Genomic DNA, 11,834 nt, shown 5'->3' with positions numbered 1-11,834 from the left:
ACCAAGGATACTTCTTTTTCCCGGTACAACAATAGACCATTTTTTATCAGACGGGTCGACAATGTAGAATACTTGCTTGGCTTGTGTAGCTAGTATGAATGGCTCCTCACTATCACGTAAACGAGCTAAGTCTACAAGAGTGACTCCACAAGGGTCGTCATTTTTAATGCATCGTCGATTATTATCTACCGACTTACATTTGAAAAGACCAATATTGAAAGTAGAGTAGTCAAGCTCCCATATTTAATGTACCCGCCCGTCGTATACCAATTTAGCATCAACCGGCGCTTGATCCTTCGCACTCGCGTAAAATGTAGATGACGCCAAAATTGAAACCCCACTATTCTATAGATACGATGACTTCTTGTCTTGACCCTCAGTCTAAAATGTGTACCCATTAACATCGTAACCCTCATATTTGTTGACATCATCACGAGGACCACACTTAATAATTTTGGATACACCATTGAGTTCTTCGCATATTACTCGATTATGAAACCAATTAATAAACGTCTTGTTATGCAACTGCAGCTATGCCCTATCCCCTTTAGAAGGATGTTTTGCGCGCAATATATCAAAATGCTCACTCAAAAAAGGATGAACTTCCTGAATATGATGCAACACATACAAGTGTGCTTGTAGAAGGCTTTCTCGAGGAGGTGTGACCGATTTGGAGCCAATTGTTCCTTTTCCCTCAAGCCTCCCTTCATGTGTGGAGGTAGGAAGTCTAATAGGCTTTGCCATGGCCAAATACTCGGCTATAAAGTTACTAATCTCATCGCTCACAGTGCCTTGAATCATACTCCCCTCGGGTGGTGCTTGATTCCTCACCTTGTTTTGTAAAACACCCATGTGTCTTTCAAAAGGATAACACCACCTTAAATAAACTAGACCCAAAAGCTTGATCTCACGAACGAGATGGACAATAAGATGAACCATTATGTAAAAGAAAGAAGGTGGAAAATACATCTTAAACTTGCATAAAGTTACAATCACGTCGAGTTGAAGTGCATCAAGTTTAAAGGGATCAAGAACTTTACTACAAATTGTGTTGAAGAACGAACATAGCTCGGTAATAGCATATCTCATATGTTTTGGCAGTATTCCACGGATTGCAATTGGTAAGAACACTTGCATCATTACATGGCAATCGTGAGATTTCATGCTTCCCAACTTCAGCTCACCATTTAGGCTCACAAATCTCTTCATGTTGGATGAGTACCCAGACGGAACCTTAATGCCATACAAACACTCACAAAATGTCCGCTTCTCTGCTTTGGACAATGTGTAGCAAGCTAGAGGCAAATAAACTTTTTCATTACTCATCTTCTTCTTACTGCCACCAACTTCATCAGCTCTATTTCTTTTCTTACTCACCTTAACATGTGCCCACAACTCCGGACGAAGACCCTTACATTCAAACCAATCTCGCACGGCCCTAACATCCTTTGTCTTACCCGGAATGTTCATGAGAGTCCCGAGTATGGCATCGCATACATTTTTCTCTATATGCATAACGTCAAGACAATGCCTAACCTGTAGATCTCTCCAATGTAGAAGCTTCCAAAAGATTGATTCATTTTTCCATAATCGGTCTTCACCCCCTTTAACTTGCCCCGTTTTACCAAATACAGTCTCAACTCCCTTAACCTGTTCATAAACCTCATAACCGGTCAACGGTTGACGAGCTACACGGTCCTCAACCTCCCCGTTAAGCAACTTCTTCTTCTTCTTACGATATTGGTGGTCTCGTGGGAGGAACTTTCGATGGTGCATGAATACGTGTTTGCACTTAGGAATCCACGTGGATTCCATGTCATCGATACATATTGGGCATGCTTTCTTCCCTTTGTTCTTAGACCCCGATAAGTTACCATATGCCGGAAAATCATTAACGGTGCATAAAAGCATTGCACGCAAGGTGAACTCCTCATTAGCATATGCATCAAACACTGAAACGCCTTCATCCCACATCTTTCTCAAATCCTCAAAGAGAGGTGCAAGATACACATCTATGTCATTGCCAGGTTGTTTAGGACCCGAGATAAGAAGCGAAAGCATTATGTACTTACGCTTCATACACAACCAAGGTGGCAAATTATAGATCACTAAAAGTACCGGCCAAGTACTATGTTGAGAACTAAGATTGCCGAATGGGTTCATTCCATCCGTACACAGTCCGAGCCTTAAATTACGAACCTCATCCCCAAAAGTCTTATGCGACCTATCAATACTGTTCCACTCCGGAGAATCAGATGGATGTGTGAGCAAGTGACCTTTCTTTACCCTATCTGCATGCCACCTCAAATTTCACGCATCTTTCTTTATAGAAAACAAGCGCTTGAATCTAGGTATTATTAGAAGATACCACAATACCTTAGGCGGGGGCCCTTTAGCATCCCGAGCCCTTTCACGCTTGTAGCGCGATAACCCACACCTAGGACACTCTTCTAAGTTCTCATTTTCATTCCGATACAACACACAATCATTCGGACACGCATGATTCTTCTGGTACTCTAAGCCAAAAGGACACATGAGCTTTTTGGCATAATATGTCGACTTTGAAAGTTCATTTCCATCAAGAAGCATCTCACCTAACGCTTCTAATAACATTGTGAAACTAGCGTCACTCCAATTGAACTTTGACTTAATGTTTAAAATTGTCAACACTGTTGTTAGTTTGGTGAACTTTGTACATCCAGGGTACAAAGGCTTTTGAGAAGCCTCTGTCAACAAGTCAAAAACACGAGGACGTTTTCCTAACTCATCCTCGACTCCCTCCATCATCTCATTAACACGATCCACATCCTCATCGACATTCTCTTCATCTGTCTCATACCCATCAACATGATCTACTACATCCTCATTGACATCGACCACATTATTGACGTCCTCAACAACACTTTTCTCTTTGTAAACTCCCTCCTCACCATGCCAAACCCAAACATGATATTGAGGCCTAAACCCACGTCGAAGTATGTGCTCCCTAAGGATATCAACACTATCTACCTTTGATACATTGCCACTGACACATGGGCAATAAAAACCAACTCCCCCCGTCCTAACTTGATGTTCAACCGCAATACTACAAAATTCTAATACGCCATCAATAAATTCCGACGATTCAATGCTTCCATACATCCAAGAACGATCGTTTGTCATCCTATTTAGTGTGATTAATTGATTCAAAACAAAATTAATACACAACTTTTAAACATATATACTTATTTATATTCTAATTCTAATAAGTATAACAATTAACAACAAACCACATTTTTAACAAGTTACACAAATATTTAACAAACAAATAACATAAACTTGAATAATGTAAAATTCACAAATAAAATGATATCTTTAGCACTAAATTACTAAATTACTTGTTAAACAATAAAGATATGAACTTGCAAATTAGTAAAATAAATATAATAAACTTGATTTCGTGGGTTATGTTATCTACAACGAAAACAGAGAAACAACATTAGTATACACACAATTGCCCTAATTTTCGAGCGTTTTCATGAATATCTTGCAAAATTTAAATGCTTAACAAATTAAAATGAGAAAAAGTACCTTAATTTCGTGGGTTTTGAAGATAAACAAGACCAAAGATGAAGAAGAATAGTAGCAGCGTGATTTTGAAGATGAAGAGTTAGCCCTAATTTCGTGGGTTTCGTGAGTTTTTGAAGGAAAAGCAACAATTGTGGGTTGAAATGTAATAGATTAAAACAAGAAAACTCAACAATATATTGAAACTTCGTGGGTTTATTTTGAAATCTTCGTGGGTTTTACGTGTTGGTTTAAAGAACTTGAACAAGAAGAAGGAACTTGAAGAAGAAGTAACGAACTTGAAGAAGAAGTAACGAACTTGAAGAAGACATAGTATATGTGTGGGTTGAAGAAGACAATGTATGCGAAATTAAAGAGGAATAGAACTTGAAGAAGACAATGGAATTAACTTGAAAAAGACAATGGTACAACAGCCGTTTTCGAGTATAACATTTATAAGAGGCGGATTTTGAAAAGAAAATTAAAAAAAAGGGGTTATTTGCTGCGGTCCAATGACATAACTGCAGCAATTAATGCTCCTACTTGCTAAACGGTTATATGCTGAAAAGGTATTTGCTGTGGGCCCCCATTATAACCGCAGAAATAAACAATTGCGTAAGGGTTATTTGCTGCGGTCCCTTGAAAAACCGCAGCAATTAATGTTGCTATGGAGTGTTTGTTGCGGTCACTCTATAAAACCGCAGCAATTAATTGTTTTTTTTTCCAATTCTTTTTCCTACTTATTGCTGCATATACATAAAAACCGCAACAAATGATTAGCAGCAAATACGTTTTTTTCGACTAGTGACTGTGTGCAAAGTTTCGTGCATAACAAACAAAGTTTGAGCTACTTTATGCGCGAAAGTGCCAAAAACGCTAAAAAACCCATAAAATTGCAACTTAGCACATAATTTCTATCATAGGACTTTTATTTTCAATTATATCCACTTCAACACAATAATATATACCAAATAGTATTATGTGCCAAGTTTCGTGCAAAATAAACAAGTTTGAGCTTGTTTATGCGCGAAAGTGCCTAAAAAGCATAAAAGAACCTTAAAGCGCAACTTACGAAGTAATATTAAGAATATAACTATGATTTACAATTCAAACCACTTCAACAAAATAATTTATACCAAATAGTATTGTGTGCCATTTTTCGAGCAACAAAAATCAAGTTTGAGCAACTTTATGCACGAAAGTGCCGAAAAAGCTTACAAACCAATAAAATCTCAAAAAAACACGTAATTTCTATCATAGCACTGTTATTCTCAATTATAACCACTTCAACACAATAATATATACCAAATAGTATTGTGCGCCAAGTTTCGTGCAAAACAAACCAAGTTTCAGCTAATTTATGCGCGACACTGCCATAAAAGTTTAAAAAAACCTTAAAATCGCAACTTACCTAGATATATTAAGAATATGACTATGATATACAATTCTAACCACTTCAACAAAATAATATATACCAAATAGTGTTCTGTGCGAAGTTTCGTGCAAAACAAACCGAGTTTGAGCTACACTATGCGCGAAAGTGCCAAAAAAGCTTAAAAACCCACAAAATCGTAACTTAACACGTAATTTCTAATATAGGACTATTATTTTCAATTCTAACCACTTAAAGACAATAATATAAACCAAATAGTATTGTGTGCCAAGTTTCGTGCAAAACAAAATAACTTTGTTCTACTTTATGCGCAAAAGTGTCAAAATAGCTTAAAAACCCATAAAATCGCAATTTAGCACGTAATTTCAAGCATATAACTATGATTTTAAAATCTAACCACTTCAACACAATAATAATTCACAAATAGTGTTGTGTGCGAAGTTTCATGCAAAAACAAACCAAGTTTGAGCTACTTTATGCGCGAAATAGCCAAAAAAGCTTAAAAACCCATAAAATCGCAACCTAACACGTTATTTCTTGCATATGACTATGATTTGCAATTTGAACCACTTCAACACAATAATATACCAATTAGTGTTGTGTGCCAAGTTTCGTGCAAAACAAACCAAGTTATACTACTTCATGCGCGAAATTGCCAAAAAAGATTAAAAGCACATAAATTCGCAACAAAACACGTAATTTCTATCATAGGACTATTATTTTCTATTCTTACCACTTCAACACAATAATATATACCAAATATTATTTTGCGCCAAGTTTCGTGCAAAACAAACCAAGTTTGAGTTACTTTATGCGCGAAAGTGCTAAGCAAGCTTAAAAACCAATAAAATCGCAACTTAGCACGTAATTTCAAGCATATGAATATGATTTTCAATTCTAACCTCTTCAACACAATAATATATACCACATAGTGTTGTGTGCCAAGTTTCGTGCAAAACAAACCAAGTTTGAACTACTTTATGCGCGAAAGTGCCAAAAAATCGTAACTTAACATGTAATTTCTAGTATAGCACTATTATTTTCAATTCTAACCACTTCAAGACAATAATATATACCAAATAGTATTGTGTGTCATGTTTCGTGCAAAACAAACTAAGTTCACTAGTGGAAAAAATGTCTTTTGCTGCGGTTATTTTGCCATTATTTGCTGCGGTTTTGGCCCCCAGCAATAGTAATAGCAGCAAATGTCCTTTTTTCAATGCTGCGGTTAAAAACCGCAGCAAATAAGGGCATTATTTGCTGCGGCCATGGGCAAAAACCGCAGCAATTAAGGAGGGTTATTTGCTGCGGTCAAGGGCAAAACCGCAGCAAATAAGTAGGGCATTATTTGCTGCGGTTTTGCCCCTAACTACAGCAAATAACTCTATTTTTTTTTTCTTTTTTCGTTTTATACTCATAATAATCCAATAATAATGTACATTGTAATAACAATGATTAATCCAATAATAAATCAAATGATAATCACAAATAATCACCAAAAATCTCTTTGTAATAATAATCCAATATTAATAATATGTACGTACATATATATATATATAATATACATTAAAGTTATATAGTAATTAAAATCTATACTAATTACAAAAATGGCTATTTCAAGTCTTTACAATCTCTGAATAGACTTTTGTATCTGGTGTTTGTCTTCAGATAGAACGTGATACTCTGGGTAAACAGCAATGCCATCCATATCCGCATAATCTGATTGATCCATCCAGACAATGTGCTCATTCCGTGTTTTTTATGGGCTTGCGAAGAAAGCAAGGAGAAGCTGCTCAGAAGTTCGATGTGCGTGCTACGGTTGATGAGTTCAGGAACTCGACAAATATGTACTCTTACCGGAAACCATGGATGGATATGCGTGTGTCCCATGTTTTAAGAAATTCACTTCTGTTGGCCTCTTAAGGTTTTGATGATGACTTTACTTTAAATAAACAAACATATTTTTAGAGATTGTTGTGTAGGTATATATCCGATCTAATGTGAATCGTTGATGAAGCCTATGACTTGATTCGTGGAAGATGTACATGTCTCAAATATCCAAGTAGTTGGGCAATTGCTCTGGAAAACAGCTTGTTGCTCCTAGAGTTGAAGTTCTGACGAAAATTGTAGATGGAGACAGTGCGCTGTTCCTACGTAGCAGGTCTGAAGAATAGCATTGACTGAAAAATTGCGAATTAATTATTTTCTGTTTTTAAGTTGATGTAATGGTTTAGAATTAATTTAATTGCTTAAATTAATTAGTAAGTTAATTGGCAAATCTATTTTTAGGTTTTCTAAAAATAGCCCAAGACTTTTTCTTAATTAGATTTAGATCTCCTATTTTTTAGGATCTTATGTTTTAAACTCCTATGCTATTTTTAGCATAAGGAAACTGATTTTTCCTTGAGCAAATAACAGCCGTACACTTTCATAATTCCACCACATTTTGTTTTGAGAACGTGGGGGTAGTGGAGGTATGTGTGAGATAGTGGACGTTATGCTTATGGTAACTGCTGGCTGTTCCCTCTATAAATAGAAGGGACTTTGCTCGAATCAAAAATCAATCCTTGTAGGATTCAAGAGTGTCCATTAAAGGGAGATCATCTTAAGAAAAATATTTTCAGTTTTCCAATGCCAATTAATTTATTATATTTTTCTTAAGTAATTATTTTAATTCTTATCCTCTTGAGAAATGGCCTTGTAAGGGTTGATGTGATTTGTTGTAATTAGACTTGTGGGAAGTCTAAGGGAATAGAGAAGAGAAATGGCCTTGTAAAGGGTAATTGAGTGTTTTGTTGTAATTAGACTTATGGGAAGTTTAAGGGAATAGAGAATAGAATCGAGAAAAGAGAAAGAGAAGGAGAGAAGAGAAGAGAAGAGAAGAGAAGAGAAGTAGGCCTAAGTAGAGAAGCTTTGAGTAAAGCGTTTAGAGAATTGAGAAGCTTCAAGTGAAGCAAAACATTGTTTTGTGTAATTGTAACTAATTGCCTTAACATAGTGAGAATTTTGAAATCCCGGGGGGTCGTGGTTTTTCCTTCTTATTAGGCCAAGAAGGTTTCCACGTAAAAATCCTTGTCTCCTTTATTATTTTTCTTTTCGTTTTTAAGTTTAAGTTTTTGTCCTTTACTTAATATAATTCCGCAAAAAAAAAAAATTAGAGGCAAAAATCTTAAACCTACTACACAACAATTCACCCCCCCCCCCCCCCTCTTGTTGCATTCGATCATCCTTTAGTATTTCTACAATTGGTATCAGAGCCCTGTTCCTCATTTAATCAGGAAACCCTGAGAGCAGTATCCTGTTCCCTGGAAAGATGTTGAAGATGAACGAGCGCATGGAAGAGGGGTACTCCACACAAAGGCCACCCATGTTCGATGGGAAATTCTATACTTACTGGAAAAATAGAATGGAAATCTTCATAAAAGCCGAAAACTATCAAGTTTGGAGAGTCATTGAAATTGGAGACTTTGAGGTGACGACCATCAACTCCAACAATGAAGCTGTTCCAAAGCCAATCACTGAATATGAAAAAGAAGATTTTCAAAAGATGGAGATGAACGCTCTTGCTATCAAGTTACTTCACTGTGGGCTTGGTCCAAATGAGCACAATCGAATTATGGGTTGCAAAACCGCAAAGCAGATTTGGGACCTGCTCGAAGTTACCCATGAAGGTACAAGTGAAGTAAAAAGATCCAAGATTGACTTGCTTATGTCGAAGTATGAAAGATTCGTCATGGAACCTAGGGAAAGCATTCAAGAAATGTTCACTAGGTTCACAAATATTACGAATGAGTTAGTCTCTCTTGGAAGAATTATTCCCGTTGATGAACAAGTAAGAAAGGTACTCAGAAGTCTTCCTCAAGACGAACGCTGGAGAGCAAAGGTCACAGCCATCCAGGAGTCCAAAGATTTCACCAAGTTCAATTTGGAAGAGCTGGCTGGTTCCCTAATGACCCATGAATTGCATTTGGGAACAGCTGACAGTTCCCGAAACAAAGGACTGGCTCTGGCAGCAGATGAAAGTGATGAATCAGAAACTGGTGAAGAGGAAGCAGCTTTGTTGGCTAGAAAATTCAAAAAGTTCTTCAGGAACAGAAGGTATGGTAATCAAAGGAATAACAAAGAAAAGGGAACTACAAACGTGAAGACAAGTTTTGAATGCCACAAGTGTGGGAGCACTGAACACTTCATCAAGGATTGTCCTCAATGGAAAAATGAGAAGGGCAAGGGAAAAGCAAGAGAAGTTGGAAGACTATATAAGAAGGGAAACTTCAAAACAGATTTTAGAAAAGCAATGATAGCAGCTTGGGGAGATACGGAGAGCGAGGCTGAGACAGAAGCTACAATGGAAGAGGAAACAGCAAACCTATGTCTCATGGCATCTCATGAAGATTCTAAAGAAAAAGAGGTAACGTCTTCTGGTCCATCCCCTAAATATCAGTTCAACATAAGTAAGAATAAATTAATCAAATTACTGTTAGAGACACAAGACAAACTAGATGAAAAAGCAGCTAAGTGTCTCCAGTTAGAGAAAGATCTTAACTTAAGTAAAGATCATATCTCATATCTTAATTCCTTTAGAATCGATGTGCAAAGTAGATTTTTTGATTTATTAGATAAGAATATCATTTTAAAAGAACAGTTGGAAAAATTAAAACAGGAATTTGACACTCTTAATATTGAATTAAATCAAAGCAAATTGTTAGGATTAAAATCGGTTGAAAATGATAAAATCACTCATGAGTTTAGCACGAAAGTTCAAGAATTGAAATTAAAATTAGAATTAAGTAATAAGGAAAATAAATTCCTAAAAGATCAAATTAACTTAAGAGGAAAAGGGAAAATCAAAGAAATTCCCAAATGGATTCTTAATGCTAAAGCCAAGAGTAAAGAAGGTCTAGGCTTTATTAAGAATGATAAAAAGAAAAAGTTCTATGTAGATCTCCCTAGTAGCAAAATATGTTCCTTCTGTGGTAAAAGTGGACACCTAAAACATCAATATATAAAGAGGGAACAGCATATCAAAGCAAATAAAAATTATGTCGAACGTACATGGATTAAGAAATGTGATTCAAATATTGTCGACAAGGAACCCAAGGATGAATGGGTTCCTGCACCTAAACATTAGTTTGCTTTGCAGGTTCAAGTGAGGGGGAACAACTCATGGTATCTCGACAGTGGGTGTTCCAAGCATATGACGGGTGATAAATCTAAATTTCTCTCACTTGAAGCCTATGATGGGGGAACAGTAACCTTCGGTGACAACATGAAGGGTGAGATAATCGCCAAAGGAAAGGTTGGAAGGTCTAGTTCCCATGCCATTGATAATGTATTTTTGGTCGAGAATTTAAAACACAATTTGTTAAGTATTTCTCAGTTTTGTGACAAAGGTAACTCTGTTAAGTTTACTTCTGAAAAATGTATAATTTCTAGGAACAGTACAGGAGACCCTGTGCTGGAGGGAATCAGAAAAGGGAACACCTATGTTGTGGACCTGGACACTGTTCCCAGAAACAGTCTAACGTGTTTAAGTGTTATTGAAGAAGACCCACTTCTTTGGCACAAGCGTCTAGGTCATGCTAGCTATTCATTGATTAACACTTTAAGATCAAAAGACCTAGTAAGAGGATTACCTGCAATAAAATTTCTTAAAAATGAAGTTTGTGATCCTTGTGCTAAAGGGAAACAAGTGCGGTCATCCTTTAAATCAAAGAACGTTGTGACTACCACTAGACCATTAGAATTAATTCATATGGATTTATGTGGACCAATGAGAACACAAAGCCGTAGTGGCAAAAAGTATGTGTTTGTTGTTGTTGATGATTATAGTAGATTCACTTGGACCTTATTTTTGGCAAGCAAAGATGAAGCTTTTGATGAGTTTGTTTCCTTTGCTAATAAAACACAAAAATCTACCAATAATCAAATTGTTCACATTAGGTCTGATCATGGGAAAGAATTTGAAAATTCAAACTTCATGAATTATTGCAATAAACATGGCATAAATCACAATTTTTCCGCACCTAGAACACCACAACAAAATGGTGTGGTAGAAAGGAAAAATAGGACTTTAGAAGAAATGGCAAGGACCATGTTGATTGCTAGTGGTCTAACTAGGAATTTTTGGGCAGAAGCCGTTAATACTGCATGCTATACATTGAATCGTGTACTAATTAGACCAATCACTTCAAAGACACCCTATGAATTGCTCAAAGGTGTTAAACCAAATATTTCCTATTTTCGTATATTTGGATGCAAATGTTTTGTTCATGTGAATGGAAAACGAAACATAGGTAAATTTGATGAAAGAAGTGATGAGGCAGTATTTCTAGGTTATTCATCACAAAGCAAAGCTTACAGAGTTTACAATAAGAGAACAATGTGTGTAGAGGAGTCTGTTCACATAATCTTTGATGAAACTAACTTTTCAACAAGTGAACAGGAAACTAGTAATATTAAAATAGGTCTTGCAAACTTGGAAGATGATGATGAAGGAATTAAAGTGCAAGATCATAGAACAGCAAGTGAACAGTCGATACAAGAAGAGGCAGAAGAAACTGATCAAATCCAGGAACTGCCAGTACAACAGGATCAGCAGACTGTTCCCAATCCAACTGTTCCCACAGATGAACAGAATGATCCAGCAGATGAACAGAATGTCAATCAAGTTGCTGAACAAGAACATGCTACTGTTCCTTCAAGAGAATTTGTGCCTAAGCCTTGGAAATATCAAAGATATCATCCTCTTGACTCAATTGTAAGTGATATAAATAAGGGAACACAAACTAGATCTCAATTGAGAAACTTTTGTGCACACTTTGCGTTCCTATCATCACTTGAACCAAAAAATCACGAGGAAGCTTTGAAGGATTCCGATTGGATAGTTGCCATGCAA

This window comes from Amaranthus tricolor, chromosome 7 (assembly GCF_026212465.1).
Source record: "Amaranthus tricolor cultivar Red isolate AtriRed21 chromosome 7, ASM2621246v1, whole genome shotgun sequence".
Lineage (NCBI taxonomy): Eukaryota > Viridiplantae > Streptophyta > Magnoliopsida > Caryophyllales > Amaranthaceae > Amaranthus > Amaranthus tricolor.
The sequence above is the reverse complement of the archived record's forward strand: the minus strand, read 5'-3'. Positions refer to the sequence as shown.